Here is a 7,937-nt window from a genome sequence, read left to right on the forward strand (position 1 = left end):
TGACCTAATAGTTTCCAAATGACCAATTCATGAAAACCATGGGTAGAAGACGCACAGAAATACAATGCACCCCGATAACAGAATACAAAAGGTTTCTTTTAAAAAAGACCTCTTGTGGGGTGCCTGAGTGACTGTCAGTTGCACTTCGGACTCTCGTCACTCAGGTCATGATCTCATGGTTCGTGGGATCGAGCCCCACATGGGGCTCTGAGCTGGGCATGGGTCCTGCTTCCGACTCCCTCTCTCACCCTCTCTCTCTGCCCCTTCCCTACTTTCGCGTGCATGCACTCTCTCTCTCTTGCTCACTCTTGCTCTCTCTCTAAAAACTAACAAATGAATGAATGAATAAGTAAATAAATAAACAAATAAATAAGAAGACCTCTTATCTACTTTTAGTGTCATTTTAAAAAATGTCCACAATTCTCTAAAAAGTGTTTTAAGATGATTTTCTCTTTTCTGTGTGAAGCTGGATTTTCCTTATACACTTCAACCGAAACAAACAAATTGCAACTGACTGAATGTCGAAGTTGATAGGAGAATGCAGCTGCCTTATATTACGAAAGACATGGGGGCGCCTGGGTGGCTCAGTGGGTTAAGCGTCTGACTTCAGCTCAGGTCATGATCTTGTGGTTTGTTGGTTTGAGCCCCACTTTGGGCTCTGTGCTGACAGCTCAGAGCCTGGAGCCTGCTTCAGATTCTGTGTCTCCCTCCCTCTCTGATCCTCTCTTGCTTATGACCTGTCTCTCTCTCAAAAATAAAAAAGCATTAAAATTTTTTAAAATTCTTTTTAAAAAAGAAAACATAGGGGTGCCTGGGTGGCTTGGTCCATTAAGCAATCTTGATTTTGGCTCAGGACGTGATCTCAGGGTTGCATTGACAGCATGGGCCTGCTTGGGACTCTCTTTCTCTCTCTCTCTCTCTCTCTCTCAATCTCTCTCTCTCTCAATCTCTCCCCCCCAAAAAAAATAAATAAATAAGGGTCACTTGGGTGGCTCAGTCAGTTAAGCATCTGATTTCAACTCAGGTCATGATCTCACAGTTTGTGAGTTGAACCCCTTGTCAGGCTCTGTGCTGACAACTCAGAGCCTGGAGCCTGCTTTGGATTCTGTGTCTCCCTCTCTGTCTGCCCCTCCCCTGCCTGCACTCTGTCTCTCTCTATCTCTCAAAAATAAATAAATGTTAAATAAATAAATAAATATTAAAAAATAAAAGATATGTAAGAGATTTATAAAAATGTACAACAATGCCACTCCTTTTACTACTTTTTTGTCTTAATTTTTTTAATGTTTATTTTTGAGAGAGATAGAGCAGAAGCAGAAAACAGCTTTTTGTTTTAAAAAATAGTTACTTTCATTAAAATGTATTCATGTTAACATGTTAGTTTACTATATATTACCATCTATATGGTGCATACCATATATATTTTATATATCATAAAATATATTACCATATGTTTTACTGTAGTAATTTAAATAACAATAATTTTAAGCCGTTCACTGTTTATTTTTGGTAAGGTAAATATCAATAGATGCAACCCACATAGACAAAAGCCCTTCCAAGAGCATGAAATGGCCCCAGCACAGAAAAAGTCAAAGAACTGCCACCCTAGAGAAACCGTTCCCGTCACAGGAATTCTGGAAGAGTGTCCACGGCCCATGGCATGTCATGGGCTAGCGGCTTGCCCCTGCCACCCCTCCTCTCGGCACACGCCATATGGACCCTCGCTCAGTTGGCTCCACTCGGACCCTCAGGGCTTCCCGGAGGAAAGGTCTGGGACCATTGCACCTCTCGGCCACTCTCTCATGCTCTTTTGTCATGTGCCTTTGTGAACTGTCCTGCGCGGTTCCAGAGGAGAGCCTTGAACCGAGCTGCAAGGGAAGAAGAACAAAAAAGGACAATAAGAAAGTTCAGTAGGTGTTGGCCAGCAGCAGGGAACCCAAACAAGCCACTGCGAGTAGAATCAATCATCCCAGGAGGGATCCTTCCTCAAGACCATGGAGATAAGTTACCGATTGGAGATGGGTGAGTGGCAGACAGGCGTGGAAGCGGAGGGTGGGATGAAATGGCTGATGGAACTTCTATACCAACAAAGAGCAAAACCTCCTCTCTGGTGAAACTCCTCGGATTTCCAGCAAGGGACTCACGCATCCTGCGAGCTGGACGTGTGCTCTTACGGACGTTGTGTGTGTTTGGTTAGGAAGAATCCAGAAAAACTGGGGGCGCTTTCAAGCACTAATGGGCAGGACTTAGTGAACGCTTCTACAGGCTCCATCTGAAAGTCGTGTAAATATCATCGCATGTATCCTAATAACAGCCCTGTGAGGTGGGCACGCACTATCACCATTCTATGGAAGCGGAAACTGTAGCACAGAGAGGGTAAGTCATTTGCCCTTGGTCACAGAGCTGGGGATGGCTGGGCCAGGACTTATGCCCAGGCTGACTGGCTCCACTCACCATCCCCAGGCTCTTCCCGCACCGTTTTGGCAAAGGACAGGACGTGTGATGACGTTCTGTGAAGGTGGGGTAGGGAAACGATTCACTGATGGGAAGACAGATGCTAGCTGCCACAGGGCCATGAGGCACGGCATCGGGGTGCCTGGTTGGTGGCCACAAATGCTCCTGCGTGTGCCCTCCAGATGGCGAGCAGTAAGGAAGCCCCTGCACAAGGCAGCAGGACCGTGTCTACTCGTCTGTACATAAAGACCCGAATGTACAAAACGTCTGGACGTGCAGACTGTTTGCCTTCCGGCTGCTGGGACCTGGAAAGACCTTTCACCTCCACCCTGGCCTCTTGAGCACAGTCATCGCACTTACTCACCCCTGCCGGGGGCCATAGCAAACCCCAGAGGCGATGCCTGATCCCAGACACCCTGTGTCTCCTTCCCGCTTCTCTCTCTGTGCTTCCAAAGCTGAATTCCCTCTACGCGTTTCCCTGGTTTTTTTGAAGATCTCTTTAGACTCCATTGCCTGGCTTTGGGGCTGTCCCCCGCGTCCCCATCCCCCACACACCCCAACTTTATCTAACCTCTGAATTAGAGTGACACCTGCAGGACACCTCCACCTGTCCCCACTGTTGGCCCGGGGTCTCCAAGTTTATGTAAGGGAGCAGGTGAGATGGCGGAGAGACAGTGCAGGCGCCAACCCCAGGCGCGTTGGGCTCTATTTTACCTTCATGCTAGAAATTACCACTAAGGTATAATGCATACTTACAGACTCACCATAAGTTATCTGTATTATTTACCTGCACAAATAATCGACGTTTAGGAGCTGTTTGCTTCTTTGTGAAACTGATGAACAAGCAGCTGTCAGACCATTTCCAAGAACCTCAAGCCAGAGCCAAAGAGTCAGCTAGGACCCTGTAGCTTTCTCCCCACTTTGTCCTCTGGTCTTTCGCCTGCAAGTTAGGAAGAGGCAGGGACATGACCCGGCCACCCCATTCGCTTCTGTCTGCTTGCCCCTGAGTCCTTCTGTGCTGCTCGGAGGTGTTCATCCTGCATCGTGACGACTGCCTTGACAATTCAGATGATGTCCGTCATCGGTGCGCCTTTGAAAGTGCAAGAAAGTGCTGCTTTCGCTCTGCTTTCTGTTTGTCCAGATGTGCACATGAACGCAAGGAAGCAAGAGGACAGACTGCCGTTTTCATCACCTCCTTCCCTGGAGGGAAGAGCAAAGACTTTGCTTTGCTCCAGGTTCTAGGGAAAAAAAAAACCCTGCTATTGGAAATGACATTTCAAGATGTTCACCTGCAAATTGGTCACTGATTTCTGCAAGGCCAGAAACCCATTTGCACTGATGGAAATGTTTTGTTTTGTTCACCTCAATGAGCCAGGCAGCGGTAATTGCTGAGTGGTATTGAAAAAGCAGATATGGGCAGGTACCTGGAAAACAAGCACTCAGCTTGAAAACTTAGGCCATGAGAAAGTAGAGACAATTACAGACCAGTGAGCGCTTCCAGAGAATGGCTCTCAAATGTGACGGCGGCAGAGGGCCATCCAGTCTTAGAAATCTACTCTCTCGTGAGGAGCTGACCCCACAAATGGTGCTGGTTACTGAAGGAAGCAGTTGGGCACCAACCATGTGTCAGCTCTTGTTTGAAGCCCTTAAATTCACGATCTCTTTCTGTCTTCATAGCAAGGTCATCAAATAGGCATTTATTAACACCACCTTCTATATGGAAAACTCAGCTGGAGAAAGCGTTTTGCCCCACGAACCACAATGCAGATTATCATTGTTTATAGGAGGCATCCTACTAACCCAGCTCAGGCTGCCAGACCGCCCACCTGAGGAAGGAAGAAAGCAGGTCATTCCCTACCTCCTGACTACATAAAAAGGAGGCTGATTCAACCCGAGAGTGTCCCTTCTCCACGGCTCAACCTGCCTACCTCCCATTCTGTAGGTGAGCCTGTCCTGCTCACGCCCAGGGGTCTTTGGGGCCATAGCAGCAGCCAAGAGCAGCCCACCCCTTTTGCACCGCACGGGCACCCTGAAGCCCCTCTCTTCAGGGACCACCCCCCCCCCAAGATCTTCCTACAGTTTAGCAAGGATTGGGGCTCCAGAATCCCTCTGCTATCTCCTGACACCTCAGTGCTGGATTCTCGTTCCTGGCTGGCATTCCTTTTTTTTAATTACAAAAGTCATTAATTCTCATTACAGGAAAACTGGATAGAACATCAATATTTAAATAGGAAATTACAATCACCCATAATCCAACCTAAGACAAGAGCTGTAGAACAATATGATCATGTCTTCCTTGATAGGCTTTCTTTACAGTTCATCATTCCACTTCTCCTATAGATCGTTCACACACAAATTGAGCAACTACTGTTTATCAAGTGCGGGGGGAGGGGGGTTGGGTGCAGGGCAGTGAGTCAGACATCCCGTGAGCTCTCGGCCATGGGGAGAGGCAAGTAAAATGTCCCAAAGAAAAGCATGATTATAAATTGTCGTCAAGTTACTGAGGGAAAGTGGAGATTGCTGTGAGTGACAGTAGAGGGGAATACACTAATTCTCCTGGGGTCCAGGCAGCACTTTTGAGGAAATCAGTGGACGCAGAGGACTCTAAAACTGAGACCGGATAATGAACAGTTGTCAACAGGGGTAGAAACAAGAAGCACCGAAGGAAGCCCTGGGGGTCGGGCTGGGAAAGGAGGCCAATCTCCAGCCAGGTCAGCTTTGGGACCTGACCCCAGGGTCGAATGCTCGAATCTGCATTAGAGAAGGAGCTAAGAAGGGCAGAGGGCTGCGTGCAGACCGAGAGAAGCCACTGATTCAAAACAGGTTTTGAGTGTAAAATTGGGAGGCATGTAGACGCATGTGAAGAGGAGATTGTGTGCTACTCTTATTCAGCCTTAGTTAAAATTGTCATTACAACCTGTTCACATGGTTAAACAATTAAGTCCTTGGACTTAGGGAGCTCTAATGCCTAAGCAGCCTGTGGTACGCAAACCAAAACCTACGCCTGCAAACGCCTCCAGGTTACACAGTCAAAGTCTAAGGACAACCAGTCATAGGCAGCAAGGCTTTCCGGGGCAGCCCGTCCAGGTCCTTTCCTTGCTCCTTCTCTATAGAAGTCTTTCCCCGGCAACGGTGGATGGAGCCCTCCTAACCACTTCCGGTTTGGCGCTGCCTGGTTCCAGTAGATTTTGCTCAAATAGTTTCTCTCTCTCTCTTTTTTAAATGTTTTGTTTATTTGTGAGAGAGCATGAGCAGCGGGGAGCAGAGCAGCGGGTAGGACAGAGGATCCAAAGCAACCTCCACACTGATAGCAGTGAGCCCAATGCAGGGCTTGAACTCACAAACTGTGAGATCATGACCTGAGCCCAAGTTTAACATTCAACTGACTGAGGCACCCAGGCACCTCTCAAATAAATTCATAATATATTTAATATGCCTCAGTTTATCTTTCCACAAACCAAAGGCCACAAGTTCCAAAAACAATTAAGGGGGAGGTCTGCAACCTTGAGGATGAACTGACCTCAGGGGCTATAAGCCCTGTTCTTCTGGTTTGTGAGAAATTGCATTTATTTGTCATACGGGGGTTATCAACACTTACAGTCACTTATCAAACATGTGGTAGCTCATTCAACTTTGACGTTATTGGCCTTGTTTTAATTGGCCCAAATCACAGGATAAAATGTGTAGATTTTCATAGAGTTATGAAAAAATATATAGATTTTCTTAGTTACACAAAAATTAGTAAGCCTTCTTTTTCCCTCCCTTCACGTTGCATAAGTAAAAGTAAATTGTGATCACAGCAGATTCGAACACAATGCAAATTCAAAGACAAATGTGGACTTCTTTTTCTATAAATACATGCATATAGGCATGTGTAAATTCACATAATTGAAATTCTAATGTGTATATTTCAATGTGAAATTACAGTGTATGTATATGTGTGTGTATTTATATATCATATACATATGTATATATTTCTTTTTATTTCCTTAAAATGTCATTAAAAATTGTCTTATATCATTAAGAATTCTTCAGCAAATTCCCAGTGGCTGTGTAGTACTCTAGCATATAGATGTCTCTTGAATGATGTACTAATTTTCCTATTAATCATTTGAGTTTTTCAATCTATTAGAATGGCTACTCCATGAATAGCTATAATTAATCTCTGTAAGCGTCACTTATGATTTCCTTAAAATAGACTATAAATGGGGTGACAGTCAAAAGGTGTAAGTACTTTTACAGATCTGGAAACTTGCCTCAGTGTTGCCTTCTGAGACAGGTCAGTAATCAGCCTCCCCCCCCACCCCCACCACCAGCACCTGAGCCATGAGTGTCGGTTTCCTCTTCTCTTGCCTTCTCCTCCTTCCTCCCCGGGCTCTGTCCTTCCTGTACAAGCATATTCCTGAGAAGGCAGAGACATGCTCTTCATCCTGCGTCTCAGAACATTGTTTCAGTCACGCTGACTCCTGAATGGCATCATCTGTCCCTGACATGGCCAGTCTGCCCTGGTCACCCCTCTTCACAGGCCCCCCATTGATGGGCGTTAGCACATGGGAAGTCTAGCCACCATTTTCTCATACCCACTCCAGCTTCTTTCCTGAGGCGACCTCCATCATCTACCCTTTTTCAGAATAAACTATCATGTGTCCTGAGTAAGAATTGGGGGTGTTTTCTGAGGCTACTGGGAGCTCTCACCATGGGGTCCAAGCCCACCCTTCACACCCCACCCGTCGGGAGGGGCTGGGGTAACTTACCCGGAGTCGGAGACTGCTTGGTGGAATCAGCGCATGACATCGCCACCCCTGAGGACGGGGTCCAGCACCTGCCCTGACTGCATGCAGAGAAGCCAGGGCCTTCCCAGGAGCAAGCTCACCCCATTCCTTTTGTAATTTCCCAAACAGAACGAGCAGGAGAGGTTTCCAATGCTGACTGGTCCCTGGCCTTGACTTGGCTCAGATATTCTAGATACTCCAACACTGAAACCCTTCTGGCCCCCTCCTCACACCCCATGGCAGATATGGGGAACGTGGCCAACTTCTGCAAATACATGCTTTCCCTGGGCGCAGTGGCTGCTCCTGGGGCCTGGAGGGACCCACGCTCTCCCCACAGATATGTTCTGGCGCCTCTTGCCTAGCTGTGACTACAACGGGCAGGACAAGCAGCCCAAGCCTGGGAAGGAGCCGGGTCCCCCTGGGGAGACACTGGCTCACAGCCAAGGCCAGCCCAGGCGGCCCCTGAGTGTAAGAAGCACCGGTATGGGTGTCTGAGGAGGAAGGGGATGACTGTCAGCTGTGTTCCAAGGCTAACCCCGGCCATGGGGACTCTTGTGTCCAACTCATCTACCTCTTCGGCTCCCCCTCAGCAAGAGAGGCCTGTGGTCAGTTCCCTGGACGTACAGGGAACGTGGATCTGAGTGGCACAAAGCAATCTGCAGCAGACCCACACGAACTGCCCGGCTCTCCCCCAGGGGTGGCCTGCACCCC

General features: G+C 47.6%; 1 long non-coding RNA gene across 1 annotated transcript; it reads right to left on the bottom strand.

Moving 5' to 3' along the window:
* Positions 1 to 1,482: 1,482 nt before the first annotated feature.
* On the bottom strand, positions 1,483 to 3,616 carry LOC115278661. The gene is made up of 2 exons (XR_003903016.1): positions 3,242 to 3,616; positions 1,483 to 1,868 (listed from the first exon to the last, which is right to left on the bottom strand). It is a non-coding gene; the product is annotated as an uncharacterized LOC115278661 (long non-coding RNA).
* Between the last annotated feature and the right edge of the window lie 4,321 nt (positions 3,617 to 7,937).

This window comes from Suricata suricatta, chromosome 15, assembly GCF_006229205.1.
Source record: "Suricata suricatta isolate VVHF042 chromosome 15, meerkat_22Aug2017_6uvM2_HiC, whole genome shotgun sequence".
NCBI lineage: Eukaryota > Metazoa > Chordata > Mammalia > Carnivora > Herpestidae > Suricata > Suricata suricatta.